This window comes from Trachypithecus francoisi, unplaced genomic scaffold (assembly GCF_009764315.1).
Source record: "Trachypithecus francoisi isolate TF-2019V2 unplaced genomic scaffold, Tfra_2.0 Lachesis_group0, whole genome shotgun sequence".
NCBI lineage: Eukaryota > Metazoa > Chordata > Mammalia > Primates > Cercopithecidae > Trachypithecus > Trachypithecus francoisi.
Window position 1 is genome coordinate 103,632,727 of NW_022681453.1, and position 17,266 is coordinate 103,649,992.

Genomic DNA, 17,266 nt, shown 5'->3' on the forward strand with positions numbered 1-17,266 from the left:
ATTTCTCTAGCAGAAGATAATAGCGCAACCTGCTTCAGTAATTGCACTTTTTAAATTAAAACACAATTTCAGCCTTTCCTCATCAGCCCGTCAGAAGTTTCTCTGGCTGCCTTTCTTCCTCTCCTTCTCATTCTTCCTCATTCCCTTCCCCTTTCTCCCCATACTCCAATTGATACCAGCTGTACATTTGGTGACTGAGCTTTGTGATATTTGAAAGAAGATAGCCAAAAACCAACAATTACAGTCAGGGTCAGGCGTGGTGACTCTCCTGTAATCTCAGCACTTTGGGAGGCTGAGGTGGCAGAATCACTTACGCACTGGAGTTTAAGACCACCCTAGGTAACACAGCAAAACCCTGTCTCTACAACAAAATTAAAATGAAATTACCTGAGCCTAGTGGTGCATGCCTGTAGTCTTTGATACTTGGGAGGCTGAGATGGGAGGATTGCTTGAGCCCAGGAGTCCGAGGCTGCAGTGATCTATGATCATGCCACTGCACTCCAGCCTGGGCAACAGGGTGAGACACAGTCTAAAAAAAAAAAAAGAAAAAAAAAAAAAGCCCAGGATTTTATTTTTTGTTGGTACTTATCAATTTGAGGAAAGATGTAAGGGAATAGTTGTCTCTATGTTCTTTCTAAAAGTCTTAATTTACTGACTCCAGGTGCCTCCAGTGATTGAAGTGTAAAATATTAAAAGAGCTTAACCAATTCAAAAGTAGGAATGTCAGAATCAAATATCCTGAGAAGAAGCTATCAGTAGTGTCTAGACTCTTAGATAGTATTCTCTTAACTGATAAAGACCCGAAAATATCTCCTATCAAGGCCGGAGTGAAGCATTCTGTTGTTGGTTTCTTTGTTTGTCTTCCCTCCGTGGCCTCACTCCCTCTCCCTCTCCTTCTCCCTCTCCCTTTCTGTCTCCCCCTCATCCCCCTTCCCCCCTCCCCCCAATAACATGAGGGCAGGCAGGGTTCTGAGGCGGGGAGGGATCTGAATCTGTGTCAGGAAAAGTGGAGCCCTGGTTGTATTTTAGGGCCCTCCTCTTTGTCTTCCCTGTGGTTGGCTCTTTTCCCTGCTGCACTGATTATTTTAGCAGGTAGAAAAAAGTGGCTGCTGCTAGAAAGTTTCCTTAAGAAATGTGAATATTTTAGGCTATTTGAGCATAAATGTAGCTAATTCAGACACACTGGGAACAAACCAGAAGGAGACTTGGTTCTTTTCCACTCTTTCTTCAGGATGCGTTAACATCCCGTAGAAAGTGGAGATCTGCTTCTTGTATTGTGTGTTTTAAGTTATGTTACCTTATAGATATGAGCTAGCTCATGTAAATATCCACTAGGTTATTTTCTTATTTGTTTACATGTTATGTGTGTGTGTATGCATGTGTGTGTATCACATCTAAAGTCCAAAAGTTTACACCTGTTGATCATATATTATTTAATATTTTGGTTTTTTGCTGATAACTGCAATTCATAATCTCAACACACCTAACATTTATAGACAATCGGGAAAGAATATACATTTCTAGACTGTGCAAGTGAGAGGTTTAGTTTAAAAATACGTATGGAATACTCTGTTTCTGTATTAAATATATGAATATTACGTGTTAGGAGCAGGAGGCTTTATAAACAAATGTTGATGCCTAAGTAATACGCTTGTGAGAATCCTGGTATGCTTAGGCTGTGTCTTCACCCAAATCTCATCTTGAATTGTAATCTCCACAATCCCCATAATCTCCACATGTCAAAGGAGAGACCAGGTGGAGGTAACTGAATCTTGGGGGCAGTTTCCCCCATATTTGCTCATGACAGTGAGTGAGTTCTCACAAGATCTGATGGTTTCATAAGGGGCTTGTCCTCCTTCGCTTGGCACTTCTCTTTCCTGCCACCTTGTGAAGAAGGTGCTTGCTTCCCCTTCACCTTCTGCCATGATTGTAAGTTTCCTGAGGCCTCCCCAGCCATGAGGAACTGTGAGTCAATGAAACCTTTTTCCTTTATAAATTACCCAGCCTTGGGTAGTTCTTTATAGCAGCATGAAAATGGACCAATACAGATCCTATATTAAAAATAAGTCTGGGTCAGGCACTGTGGCTCATGCTTGTAATTTTCGTACTTTGGGAGGCCAAGACAGGAAGATTGTTTGAGGTCAGGGGTTCAAGAGCAGCCTGGGCAACTTAGTGAGACCCCATCTTTATAAAAGAAAATGAAAACAAAAATAGCCAGGCATGATGGCTCTTACCTGAAGTCCCAGCTACTCAGGAGGCTGAGGCAGGAAGATTGCCTGAGCCCAGGCAACCTGGAGGCTGCAGTGAGGCCAGGAGGTTTCAGTGAGCCATGGTCGTGCCACTGTACTCCAGCCTTGGTGACAGAGTGAAACCCTGTCTCAAATAATAATAATAATGTCTGGCATACGGCAGATGCTAAATTAGCTAATTTAACAAAAGTTTGAGGACCTACTGGACACCCAACCTTCCTGAACCCTGGGAATGAAGCAGTGAGGAAAACAGATGAGACACCAACCCTCAGAGCCCTATACTTTGGTGAGGAAGACCAACAATGCAAAGTGCATTTCTAGGTAGCAGCAAGTACTATGAAGAAAAAGACAACCCGCCAGAAATATTCAGTGTTGTGTTGTAAAGTGGCTTCTATTAGTGTGTGGTCAAGATAAGCATTCTGAAAAGGTGATATTTAAGCAGAGCCCTGAATGAAGTGACGTACAATATCATATTCTGAGAATAAGCAAACAGTGAGGAGAAAAGCAGTTGTGAAGTCCCCGCAGGGGGAATGGGGGTTGGTGTGTTGAAAGGAAGGCGAGGAGATATGGATTGGTAAGTGAGGGAAAATTTCAGGAGACTCCAGAGAATATGGCAGTTGTCAGGTCGTATAAAACCTTGTAGGCCCTTGTAAGGAGATATGATTTTCTTCTGTTTTATTCAGTTTATTCTGTGTTTGGTCGGGAGCTGTTTTAACAGCTTTTTAAAGATTTGGATCAGGGAAATGGTATGACATTACTGAAAAGATCATTTTTTTTTTTTTAATTCTAGAAGGAAGAGCGATGTTGGGCAGATGTAAAAGTGGTGAGCAGATTTAAGATATTTGGATTGCAGAAGTCCAGTGAGAGGCTGTCTTAGATCAGTGCAGTAACATCAGGGGCCTTAATAATTAATTAAATTAAACATAGAGTGCATGTTGAAAGTATAACTTACAAAAACAAAAACAAACAAACACAAAACAAAAAAAACTTGCTGAGTGATTGGTTGTATATGAAGGAAATTAACTCTTAAGTTTTTGACCAAGAGGTAAATAGGCCTCTGAAAATGGGACTTCTGGCATAAGGTACACTGTAGCCATTCACAGATCCATGGAGAACTGGGAGGAGAACGATTTGTGGGAAAATCAAGCGGTTAGTTTTGGATATCACAAGTGTGAGTTGCATGTTTGCTATATAAGTGGAGATATTGAGTAGGCACTTAAAAATACAAGCCTGGAATTGGCCTTGCGCAGTGGCTCACGCCTGTAATCCCAGCACTTTGGGAGGCGGAGACGGGCGGATCACGAGGTCAGGAGATCAAGACCATCCTGGCTAACACGGTGAAACCCCGTCTCTACTAAAAATACAAAAAATTAGCCGGGCATTGTGGTGGGTGCCTGTGGTCCCAGCTACTTGGGAGGCTGAGGCAGGAGAATGGCGTGAACCTGGGAGGCGGAGCTTGCAGTGAACTGAGATCCGGCCACTGCACTCCAGCCTGGGGGACAGACAGAGCGAGACTCCGTCTCAAATAAATAAATAAAATAATAATAATATTAGTAATAATGATAATATAAGCTTGGAATTTAGTGGAGCAGTTCGGACTGGCAATTTGAGTCAGAAATCATCTGTTTTTAAAAGGCACTCAAAGCAATGAGCTTGTATCAGATCATCTGAAGAGTGTGTGTGAAGAAAGGTGTGGTTGAGCTGCTGAGCCCCAAGTTACTCATAAAGCGGTCAGGAAGAAAATCAGAAGCTGGGAGCTAAGAAGATAAAGAAGGATATGCAGGTGAAACGGGAGGACCTATTTAAATAAGCATGTTTTGGAAGGAGTTAGTGCTCAAAATGCCAGCTGCATTTGCAGAGTTTAATTTAGATGAGGATTGAGAATTGACCATTGATTTAGCATGATGGTCATTTATTTGGACTCAAAATGGTTTTGTTGGAATGGTTGGGCTGAAATTCTGATTCAGATGGGTTAAGAAGAAAATGGAAAGTAAGAAAGTGAAGGCAGCAAGTGTGGAAAAGTTTTATGTATATAGAGAGGATATTCTTTAAAAAGTAGTAGAAAAGTGGGTTAACTGGAATGAGGTCAAAAGTCAAAAAGTTTCTTTTAAGGTAGGTGATAGTTCAGCTGATGGGATTGAGCTGATAGGGTTCTTAGAAAAATGCAGGGGTAATTTATCTGATATAATAAAAAAGTAGGTGAAATATATTGGTTTTATGAAGGGAAAGACGTAGATATGATTCGGGGTTGATGTTTTTTAATTGCTTCCATTTTCTCGTTTAAATAAAAGGCAAGGTCATCCAGTGAAAGTGAAGGAGGGAGAGGTATTGGAAATTCCAGGTGAGAGGAAGTATGGTATTGTCCACTGCAAGGGTGGGAGAGTAGTTCACTAAGGCAATGTGATAGAATTCCTTAGTGATCAAATTTAACTAAAGGTGGAATTATGCTAGGACTAGGAGAGTGATCTAAAGGAATGATTAGGGTAGTAGACCATGAGAATTCTAATTTGGATAAGCATGTACAGGACCGCCGAAGGAAGGATAGTAAGTGCAAAAGATGTGGTTAGGAGTAATTTTCTGTTGGGGGGTGAGGAATTGTTGGATGAGGTCGCTGAATATTTTGGCTTATGGAGCAGCCTTATAAGGAGACCAAAGCATGCTGTGACTTCCCTTAAGTCACACCCAGGGCTCTGTGAAAGCCAGAAGGAGGGCAGTCTCTTAAGATCCCCTCAAAAATGTTCGAATGACAGTGGTGTTTTGCCATTTCCTTACATTGTCATATACTTAACTTTTCCAAAATGGTAACAACAATAAAAAGTTTCACGATTTTCTAGGTCGAATCTATTAAATTATAGTATTAAATAATAAGCCACAGCAGGAGGTATAATTATAAGGCAACCTTGAGAGACAATTGATTCGAATACACTCAATCCATCACCAAATGTATTCTCCAAAGTGTTACCAGAGTAAGCTTTCTTAAATGCAAATTGGACATGTGATGCACAAATGTAAAACATTCAATGCTGTCTTTTCTGTTACTTATAATAGAATAACTGAAACTGGGTAATTTATAAAGAAAAGGAATTTATTTCTTACACTGATAGAGACTGAGAACTCCAAGATCAGGGGCCCACCTCTGTGAGGTCCTTCTTGCTGATGGCATCCTCCTGCAGAGTTCCTAGGTGTTGCTGTCCTCTCATATACTGAGTCTCTGTGACGTTACATATGACGTTTCCTTTCATTTGGAATGCACTCCCTCCTCTTCTTTGCTTTATGGACTATCTTATATTTTAAGACCAGATATCTTTCTTATCTTATAAGAAACTTTCATAGAAGATCTCCTGTCCTCATCCTCATTCCTGCATGGTTGACATTCATCTCTGCCACCTCATTACAACTCAGTCAGGACTTCCCCTTTTTATTTAAATACTGTTTAAGTATAATCTACTTAAACAAATCTAATATTGTATAAAGTACACTTCCCAAAAAAATCCTCCCCATTTTAGTCTTTTTGCTGGACCACATGTCATTTCAGTGACTTGCCTTTTGACTTTATTTCCGTAGCATATGCTTGCTCTCAAATAAATGCTTGTTAACTATTTAGAATTATTTCTAAAATAAAAGTATTTATACAAAGTGCTCTTTAAATTTCATATATTAAAACAAGATGGTCTGCCATTAATTTTGGCTTTTGTTATTAAAAAATATTTCCATGTCTTGGGAGGCCGAAGTGGGTGGGTCACGAGGTCAGGAGTTTAAGACCAGTCTAGCCAACAGAGTGAAACCCTGTCTCTATTAAAAATATTTTTAAAAATGGCCCGGCATGGTAGCAGGTGCCTATAATCCCAACTACTCAGGAGGTTGAGGCAGGAGAATCACTTGAACCCAGAAGGTGGAGGGTGCAGTGAGCAGAGATCATGCCACTGCACTCCAGCCTGGACAACAGTGCGAGACTCTGTCTCAAAAAACAAAAAGAATTATTTTCATGTCAAAAATAATTCAGTCTTCTCATGCTGTCATATATGACAGCCTTTTAAATTGCTATGTTTTATATCATTGATTTAATTTACTTTCCTGAGCAATTTATGAAAGCAATACTTTTAAATAAAAATTATGATTTATTTTTTAATATATTAACTAATTTGCATAGTAAATTTTTTTAAAGTATGGAGATATTTTAGCTTATAAATTTATATATTTTTTAATGGTGATGACATTTTAATGGTACGCTTTTTAACTTATTATGAAAAGTTTTACTCTAAGAGATCTACAAAAAAAAGTAAAAAGAAAAACTTCATTTCAGATGTAAAATGGTGTTTTGTTTCCTCACATTAAAATGCATTTTAAAATGTCAAAATACATGTGAAAAGCCAAAATTAAATCTCTTGGTCATATTTTTGAAAAGTGATAATTCTTTCTATTTTAATTAAGTCCCTAAAGAATTTTTGAATGTGAGTGTCTCCAACCTAGAGGATAATTTTAAAACAATTATATACATAATTATTTGCTTTATAATTTTCTTCCATCCCACGTAGTCATGACTTTGAGCCTCTATTTAATGAGCCTCCATGAAATGACGTGCTGTGTTAAATAATTTCCAGCCTCTCGTTTTATTTTCTCTTGATTCATGGAATTAAAATGCAAATGTAGACATATACACGCAAATGAAATAAACAGTCTAATTGTCAGTTTAAAAAATGAGCATGATAACCTATAGTTGTACCCTTAATATATGTGAAATATGTTTCTTTTTCTTCTAATTTCAACATGGACAGATATAGCAGAAGACCATAAAACCATTTTGTTCCATCTAAGTGAGAAAATCGTAGATTATCTTAACATATATGTATGTGTAGATATATTTTCAAGATAAACTTGGATCAAGTTCATAAAGGCTGGGATAATATGAAGGGCAATTTTTTTTATAGAATGGATACTACATGCATAGTTTAGCCGTGGTGCTGAGGGTCTGCAAAATATCGTTGTTATTCTTCTTTTTACAGAGAAGAGACAAATGCTGAATATATCAATATTATTCATGATTTTATCAGAGATCCCTTTTAAAAAATAAATGAATGAAAATTACATGTTCCTTGCAGTCGATGACAAAATTATATAGTAATTTTCTACATGTTTGCATTATTTTGATATAAAGAGTCATTTTTTATAAAGAATCTCATATATAAGTTCAAAGATTTCCAAAAGTATATTAGATACAGTATCTTTTCTGGGTGTATAGCAGTTTTTCAGGCTGAGAAAATGACTGATGAGTAGATTTATGAAGAGCAAATATCGGTAAAGGAACATCAATACCTTTAGCTCTACTCTTAATTTTTCAAGTAAGTATGCAAGTAACTAAGTAATTCTCCTTTTTCAAGGACTTACTCTACATGTGTAATATGAGAGGTGGCCTAAATTCATTTCTAACCTCTTAATACAAAGGGAAATTCAGGATAGGATATGCATCCTCAATGAAATTTCTGAACTGTGACAGAAAAGTGAAGCAAAAATGCCAAGGTCAACTGGAATGTGAGGAAACAGGTCCTGATTTAGAATGTCAAAGGCGAAAGAAACTTCTCACTGCCATTCAAAGTTGATTCCTCTTTGTCCTGCCTAAAAATTAAATCAATGGGATCCTGTAGAGTCATGGAGTGTGGAGTTGAGTTTTCTGAGGCCAACTAGGGATCACTTCTTTAGTTTTTTTCATGGTGTCTAATTTTCTGCAAGCTTTTTGGAAAACAATTTGAGAGTACTTATGTTAATAAGTCCTAGAGCGTAATCATTGAATTATTAAATATAAAGTAATTTATTCTAAGGCTGTAGGCCTACTATAAGTTGAAAACACTTTGTGTATTAAGATATTTCTTACAAGTTTATTAATTAGAAAACAGTAAAGATATTCTTCTAGAATGATGGGCAAATTAAGACATTCTAAGATGAACGAAAACTAAAATAAATTGTTCCCAGCAGACTTATCCTAGAATGGTTAATTGAAATTCCATGAAATAGAAAAGGAAAAATGGAAAGAATGAAAATATGGCTAAATACAATAAAGTTTCCTTCTCTTTAATTTTTAACTTATGTCACTGTGCAGACATCAAAATAATAGTAAAAGAATACTAGGAATAACTCTACATACGTACATTTGGTAATTTAGATGAAATGGATCTATTTCTAAAAACACCCTACCACAACTCACTGAATCTGAAATATTATAATTACCCTGTAACTATTAATAAAATTTAATTTGTAATTTAAAAGCATGTAGCATAGGAAAGCCTACATGTACAAGTGTTTTCAATGGACAATTTTCTGAAACATTTGAAGAAGAATTCACACTAATTTAATACAGTTTCTTCCAGAAAAGAAAAAAAGAAGGAACACTACCCAATTCATTTTATGAAGCCAGTATTGCCCTAATATTAGAACTAGATAAAGATGGTAATAAGAAGATAACTACAGGTCAATATTCCTCATGAAGTAAAGGCAAAATTCTTAAGATATTTCAAATACAATTCAGCAATATATAAAAATTATATACTATAACCAAGTAAGGTTTATTCTAGAAATGTTAAGCTTGTTTTGTATTTAAAATCCCAACATAATAACAAGCTAAAGAAGAAAAAAATTATCATAATAGTTGATGCAGAGAAAGTATTTTGCCAAATTAGGCCGGGCTCGGTGGTGCACGCCTGTAATCCCAGCACTTTGGGAGGCCGAGGCAGGCAGATCACGAGGTCAGGAGATTGAGACCATCCTGGCTAACATGGTGAAACCCCGTCTCTACTAAAAAATACAAAAAATTAGCCGGGCGAGGTGGCGGCGCCTGTAGTCCCAGCTACTCGGGAGGCTGAGGCAGGAGAATGGTGGGAACCCGGGGGGCGGAGCTTGCAGTGAGCTGAGATCGCTCCACTGCACTCCAGCCTGGGCCACAGAGCCAGACTCTGTCTCAAAAAATAAAAATAAAAATAAAAAAATAAAGTGTTTTGCCAAATTAAACACCTATTTGAAATAAAATGATTCAGAGTAATAGGAACAGAGAGGAACTATCATGTCTCAATAAAGAAGATCTATTAAAAACTGAAATGTAACAATATACTTAGTGGCTAAAGTCTAAATTCTTTCTTTCTAACTTTGGGAACAAGACAAAGATGTGCACTATCACCATTCTTATTTAACACAGTGCTGGGAATTCTGGCTAATGAAATAAAGCCAAAAATAAATAAAAAGAAAAGGAAATAAGACATAGGGATCAAAATGGATAAATAAAACTTTCTCTTTTTAGTTGACATGATTGTATATATAGAATATAGAAAAGACCAAGGAATCTAAACAAAACCTCTCCAGAATTTAATAAATGAGATGAGCAAGGTTGCAGTACACAAGAAAACTATTTAAAAAGCAATTGTATTTCTATATACTAGTAATGAACAAGTGGTTATTAAAATTAAAAGATATACTATTTATAAACACTTTCTCTCCCTCCTTCTCTCTTTCCCTTCCTGCATCCCTCTCTTCATGTTTTTTCTGTCTTAAAAGAAGTAGTAAGATGTAAATCCGATAAAATATGTACAGGAATGTATAATGAAAACTATAAAAAACTGATGAAAGAAGAAAATTTTAAGTAAATGGAGATACGTATTGTGTTCATAGATTGGACAACTCAAATTAATAAATATGTCATTTTTCTCCAAATCAAAAGCTATTTAAGACAATTCCTGTCAAAATCTTGGAAGACATTTTTATAGATGTAGCCATAGAGATTATTTCAAAATTGTATGGTAAGACAGACATTATACCACTTAAAACAACCTCGTAAAAGTGGAATAAAGTGGGAGGAATCAGTCTCCCCAATTTTTAGTCCCATATAGTTACAGTAATCAAGACTGTATGGTATCAGTGAAAGGACAGACAAATTGATGGAACAGAATAGACAACCCAGAAATAGACCTACACAAATGTCCACGACTAATTTTTGACGAAAGTACGAAAGCATTTCAGTGGAGAAATGATAGACTTTTCAACAAATGATACCAGACCTGTTGGACATCCATAGAAATAAACTTCAACCTAAATTTTCTACTTTATGCAAAAGTTTACTAAAATAGATTATGGATTAATACGTAAAATGTGAAACTGGAAAAATTTTAGAAAAATAAAACTGGAGAAAATCTTCAGCCGTAGGATTAATCAAAGAGTTCTTAGACTTGACATAAGAATACTGTCAATACAAGGAAAAATTGATAAATTGGACTACTTCAAGATTGTGATTAAAGTTATTGTTAAGAGGATGTAATTACAAGAAGCACAAACTCAGAGAAAATGTTTGCAAAGCGTGTACCCAAAGAGGTCTCAAATCCACAATATATAAATGTGTCAAAATGACACAGTTAAAATAATCATAAAATGGTGAGAAAACAGAATACATAGATAGATGGCCAATAAGCAGATGGAAATATATTCAGCATCATTAGGGAAATGGATACTACGACTACAATGAGATATCACTACGTATCTATCAGACGGCTAAACTTAAAATAGTAACTACACCAACTGCTGGGGGAGGATTCAAGAAGACTGGATCATTCTTGGCGTGCATGTAAAATACTACAATCACTCTGCAAAACAGTGTAGTCGTTTCTTGTAAAACTAAATATGCAACTGTCGTACATGCCAGCAAGCAGTTGCACTGCTGATTATGTATTCCAAATAAATTAAAACTTTTTTCACACAAAAACATTCACTTAGATGTTCATTGCAACTTTATTCATCATAGCCAGTACCTGAAAACAACCCACATGTTCTTCAGTATATTAAAGAGACTGTAGTACATCCATATCATGGAGTACTACTCAGCAATAAAAATGAGTAGACACACGACTTGAATGAATCTCCAGAGGATTATGTGGAGTAGCAAAAGCTCGTCCCCAAAGGGACATACTCCATTTTGTTTAATCCCATTTATATATCATTCTTGTAGTGACAAAGAAATGGAGAAAAAATTAGTGTTTTCCAGGGCTAAGGGTAGTGGTGAGAAAACAGGAGTGCTTAAGGACAAGAGGAGGATTCCTTCTAGTGATACAATTGTTCTGTATCTTGGCTGTATTGGTGCCAATATCCTGGCTGTGATGTTGTACCATAGTTTTCCAGATGTTATTTGGGGATATGGGTGAAGTGAACACAGTACCCCTCTGTATCATTTCTTATAACTGCATATACATCTACAGCTTTCTCAAGATCAAAAGTTTAAGAATTTTGGTTTGGCATACAAATTCTAAAGCAGCTGGAAGAAAATACACCTGAGATTAATAATGATTTAAGTATTCCCTCTTGACAGCATTTGGCAGTAGTCTTCATTTTCAAAAACCTATTGACATAGCTAATACGTTTTCAAATAGATTCTTTATTTTTAAAACAAAACAAACCTTTTTTTTTTTTTTTTTGAGAAAAATATCTCATTCTGTAACCTGTACTGGAGTACAGCTCACTGTAACCTTGAGCTCCTGGGCTTTGGACTCAAATGATTCTCCCACCTCAGACACCCAAGTAACAGGAACACAGGCACATGCCATCACACCTAGCTGATTTTCCTTATTTATTAATTTGTTGAGATGGAACGTTACCCTGTCTTCCAGGCCGGAGTGCAATGGCACGATCTTGGCTCACTGCAACCTCCACCTCCTTGGTTCAAGCGATTCTCCTGCCTCAGCCTCCCGAGTAGCTGGGATTACAGGCATGTGCCACCATGCCCGGCTCATTTTTTGTATCTTTAGTAGAGAAGGGTTTTCACCATGCTGGCCAGGGTGGTCTGGATCTGTTGACCTTGTGATCTGCCCGCCTCGGCCTCCCAAAGTGCTGGGATTATGGGCATGAGCCATGGCACCGATTTTCCTTATTTTTTTGTAGAACAGAAGTCTCGAATTCCTGGGCTCAAGCAATATTCCCCACCCCAGGCCCCGCCTCGGCCTCCCACAGTGTTGGGATCGCAGGCATGAACCATTTCTGGCCTCAGATAGATTCTTAAAAAGCAACTTGTATTTTAATTTAGTCAAATCAGGGACATCTGCTGCTTATGCAGTCACTTAGGACATCACTGCCAATTAAGAATATTTTGATTCAGAACTAATCTTCAATTTCACAGTTCAGAAGTGATGGTAGGGTTTTTTTCCCCCTTAGATTAGATTGGACTATAGGGGACACACACTAAATTTATAGAGAAAGAATTTTAAAAATTGTTGATCTAGTAATATTAGATGAGATCGATGCTTTAAAAGTAATTGTGAACCAAAAGTGGTGGTATGCACCTGTAGTCCCAACTACTTGGGAGGCTGAGGCAGGAGGATCACTTGAGCCCAGGAGTTTCAGGCTGCAGTGAGCCATGATTATACCACTGGACAACAGAGCCAGACCCTAACTCTAAAAAAACAAAAACGGTAACTCAGATTTTGTTCCAGAGTTTGTGAATGCAATCAGTAGTTTTAAGGGTTGTGTGTGTGTGTGTGTGTGTGCGTGCGTGTGTGTGTACACATTTAGTTTTATTGTAACAAAGCAACTTGTACACTTTCAATCTTTAAAACTGAGCACCATCTTTCCTTTCCAGTGAAACAAAGAGAAAATTTAAAAATAAACAAGAACAAAATTACAGTAGAGAATGTCAATACCAAATAAGATCCTACAGGTTCTGCTGATTCTCCCATTGAGTGGCAGGGCTCAAGTCATCATTAGGAGAGAATTTATTTTAAAAGTGTCATCTTAAACTACAAGGATGTCTGTCAAATATCACAATTAAACATGCCAAAGGAGAAGCCATGTTGTCAAAATGCCCACTTAACCCACCGAGACATCTCAAACTCACCCCTTGCTGACCTTCTATAAACCCATTTTTAAAGTTTGTTTTTCTTTTTTTAAACAAGAGAAAGTAGACAGATACATGTTGGTATATGCTAACTGTCCATATTCCCATAGAGACACAGTGTACTCTCTGATTGCAATATACAGAGAAAGAAGGACAAAAGCTAGAAATCTATGCACTACTCCCCAGGGGCCTAGCACCCTCCAGCTTCCAGCAGAGCGAGGGGAGCAGGGTTTTCTTTTTTCCCACAGAGCTCGGTGGTGTTGATTCCATACAGTTTTTGTTCAGACAGGAAGGAATAAAAATGAATTTTGAACAGAAAGGGGTAGAGACTCTTCCCATTGTATTCCGCTCAAGGTATTTTCCCCAAAATAAGTTGAGAAACATGGTGTAGAGAAAAGAGACCTCAAGAACAGAGTGACTGAGGACAAGAGAAAAATAAAAGAGAGAGAGAGAGAAATAAGACTGCAGCTTGCTCCCAGGGACTGGAGAACATTTTAAAATAGGAAGGTTGGAATCCATCAATGTTCTATTAGTCATCTTCTCCTTCATCCTTCTCTCCTTCCTCCGTTTCATCATCTTCATCTTCTTCACCTTCATGCTCATCCCCTATTTCATCAGTATCTTCTAATCCTTCCTCCTTTGCATCACCATCAACATCATCATCATCATCATCTTTTTCTCCTTCTTCATCATCCGTATCAGGAACCAAGTAGTACTGTCATGGGTTTGGCCAGATACCGTCTTTGAGGAACTCTCCTAACTCATCCACACTACGTGCATCAGAATGGTCAGTAAAGCAGGTAAAGAAGCTCTCTGGACTGCTTCCTGCTGTGGGACCGAAGGAGACATCTGCTTCTGCAGGCTTGCTGAAGAAGGGACCAAAAAAACCCAGCAAGAAGCAATTGAACACATTGATGAAGTACAAAATGAAAGAGATTTAATGAACAAGCCAGTGAGAAGATTTTGAAAGTAGAATAGAAATGTAACAAACTCCGCTATCCACTTTTTCAGAAGAGGTCAGAATTAATCGCCAAAATCCCAAATTTGGGGGTAACAATGTTTGTCAACCATCCACCAAGTGTTCGCACTGCTTGGGGAGGAGGACAAAGAGGCACTGCATTATTTGACCAGAGTTGAAGTGACAGACTTTGAAGACACTAAAACAGGTTACAGAATAGATATTTATTTTGATGAAAATCCTTACTTTGAAAATAAAATTCTTCCCAAAGAATTTCATCCCAGTGAGAGTGGTGATCTGTCTTCAAAGTCCACCAAAATCAAATGGAAATCTGGAAAGGGTTTGGTGAAACGTTCAAGGCAAATACAGAATAAAGCCAGCAGGAAGAGGCAATATGAGGAACCAGAATGCTGCTTTAAGGTTTTTTTTTTTTTTAAATGAGCATGGATTTAATACTATAAGAGTGGCATGATCTTAGTAGATACGTAATCTTGATAAAGTTAATGTCTTGTGAACCATTCCTGCCTAAAACGTTCTAATAGTCCTATAATTAGAAAGTTTGCATTCTTAAACTAGTGTTTGTTTCTTCCCACCACTGCTAAATTAGTACTGATTAATGCATATTAGTAAGATTAGTAACAGTATTTACTTTTACTAGGCATGATATCAAAAATGCTTTTTTCCCCCAATATGATTTCTCTTGAGGTTTTTCTTGTGTTTCTTCAATATTTCCTGTTTTTCACAATTCAAAAACTTGTCACGTTGCTTGTGTTTGGATATTCCCTGACTCTTCATCAAAAAAGCATTTGTAAACTATGTCTTAGTTACAGTTATTTCTTCTACTAGCTAGTGCTATTCATTATATACTGGTATTTTACTTTGACATGCCCTCTTTATCAATTTGAGAGCTGTCTAATTATAGACAATTCTCATCCTAAAAAATTCAGACTCTAGACTTGGAAAGGGCCTCAATATTATAGTTTAATCTTTAGTCTTTTCTTTAGAATCCATAATTCACCTTTTCCTTGAATGTCTTCAGAAGATGAAACTGATCTTGTAAGATAGCTCATTTCATATTTGGACGGGTCTTTCCATTAGAAAATTCTTTTTTATATTGAGTTTAGAATCTGTCTGCCAAGTTGTAACCCATGGAAGCTCACAAAGCAGATCCAGTAACTTTTTCACGTAGTGTGCCTTTGAATATTACACCCTGGGGCTTCCTCTATTTCCAGAATGTGCATTTCCATTTTCCCCCAATTGTTTTTCCTATTGCATTACTTGGTTTTGAATTCTTACTTATTAACAAACCTGAATTTGTCTGTATCCCTCTTAAATGTGGAATACTGAACTGAATGTACTATACCAGATGAGTTCTGACTTTTCATATTATATTTTAGTCAGAAATTTCTTAGCCATTGCCCAGTACAGGAATGCATCCATCACATCCTTGTTTGCTATTTTGTACTTGAAAAGTGCAATTGTGTCAAAATACTTTCAGTATCTTTAGATTTGGTGCTGTTCTGTCTTCTAGACTCCTATAAATAATTTGTATACAAGGTAGGAGGGAAAAAAATCACTCTTTAGTGACAATTTTTTTTTTTGTAACCTGATTTAATCTCCATTGAGAGTACTATAGAGATTACTTTTTTTTTTTTAAACCTCAGTATATGTCTGGCAAAGTCTTAAAATCAATCATTTAATTTAAATTGGATTTCGAAAGAAGGTCACTAGATTAAATCTCCTGCTGTAGTGAGTGAATGAAGGTTTATGTGAAAGGAGGGAAAGCCGACCACTTTTATGTTTTTAACAGGCTAAATGGAGAACTTGTCAGTGCTCACGATCCAGTTCTTCAAAATTATAAAACTAAACTTGAAAGCACCCTGGTCACCTCTGACCCACTGTGGAACATGGTGCCCACCGTTGAAGAGGAAAGTGGTGCAGTTCTTTTCAGATGGAGCCACCTGCAGGCACAGGTGTTATCCGCAAACCTTGGAGCTTCGGAGAACTGTGATATTTTTGTTTCTGCCAGCCATTGTGATGACCGTACCTCTAAAGTTGCTGGGCCATATTCAAACCTTGTCTCTCAAAAGTCACGTTAGAAATATATATGCCACTCCCAATTTCTCAAAAATGTTATTCTTTTTCCTGTTTTCATAAGATCATCAACCTTCAAAGAGTTCTTTTCAAATTATGAAGTGTTTATGGATTATGAGAAACCAATGTAGACCTTTTGTTTATGAACATGGACAAAATTTTATTCACAAGAACATATTTGTCTTCAACTACTTAGTACTCTTTCAACTTTAAAAGAGATACTTTTCGGTTTATTGTTAAACTATTGCCAAAGACTAACAGGTGTCTGTAAAACAAAGGATTCTTGAAATAATTCACTGACTAACATGCTATATCAAAGGTCAGGGGTAGTATCCTTGGATGATGATGACTTAGTACTGCTATTGCTCTAGGGAAAATCTCAAAATTTGAACCAATGGGACAGACATGTGACATCATAATCGTTGGAAAAGTAAGATTATTTTGAGAAGACTTTATACTTTAGAGCAATACTAATTTTTGTGTAATCCATTATTTTGACATTTTCACATGTTTCTGTGCCTATTGCATTATTTGCTCACATTTATATATTTATTTATTTTTAGTACCCTTTTACTCTTTCTTCCTCATTTATCCCTCTTGTAACTGACTGTCAATAAATTTCAATCACATTTTTATGTTAGTAACAAGTCTGAGTGCCAAATTTGAGCTATACGAGACTCCGCTGTGAAAAATTTGTATGTTTACAATCTCTAACATCTGCACTAAAATTTTCTAATACTGCAATTCTTATAAAGTGGGTTCAACCATTAGCAACCAACAATATCAACAGTGAAACACTTTTGAAGGTATAAATGAAAAGAGAACATTTGTGAATAAGTGGGCTCTAGAAAAGGCTAGTTTAGGAGGATTGCCATAAAGTCCATGAGCTGCTTGTGACAACATCCAAAGCTTTATTAACTTCACTAATATATCAATAACAAGCAAAATAACAAAATAAAGCAAAAAAGCAAAAAAAAAAAAAAAAAGTCCTAGAGAGCAAACATTAGAAAATAAGATTTTAGAAGTCTAGAACTATGGTAACTGTAATCATTGGTATATTTTCCATGTCTGAGAGTAAAATTCGACTTTAAAGTTTTTTTTTTTTTTTTT

General features: G+C 36.8%; 1 protein-coding gene and 1 pseudogene across 4 annotated transcripts in view; both read left to right on the top strand.

The window, feature by feature from the left end:
- Positions 1-17,266, top strand: part of GBE1 (1,4-alpha-glucan branching enzyme 1) — a 273,155-nt gene that overhangs the window by 134,429 nt on the left and 121,460 nt on the right. The window lies entirely within an intron of this gene.
- Positions 4,767-16,161, top strand: LOC117084520 (annotated as a pseudogene).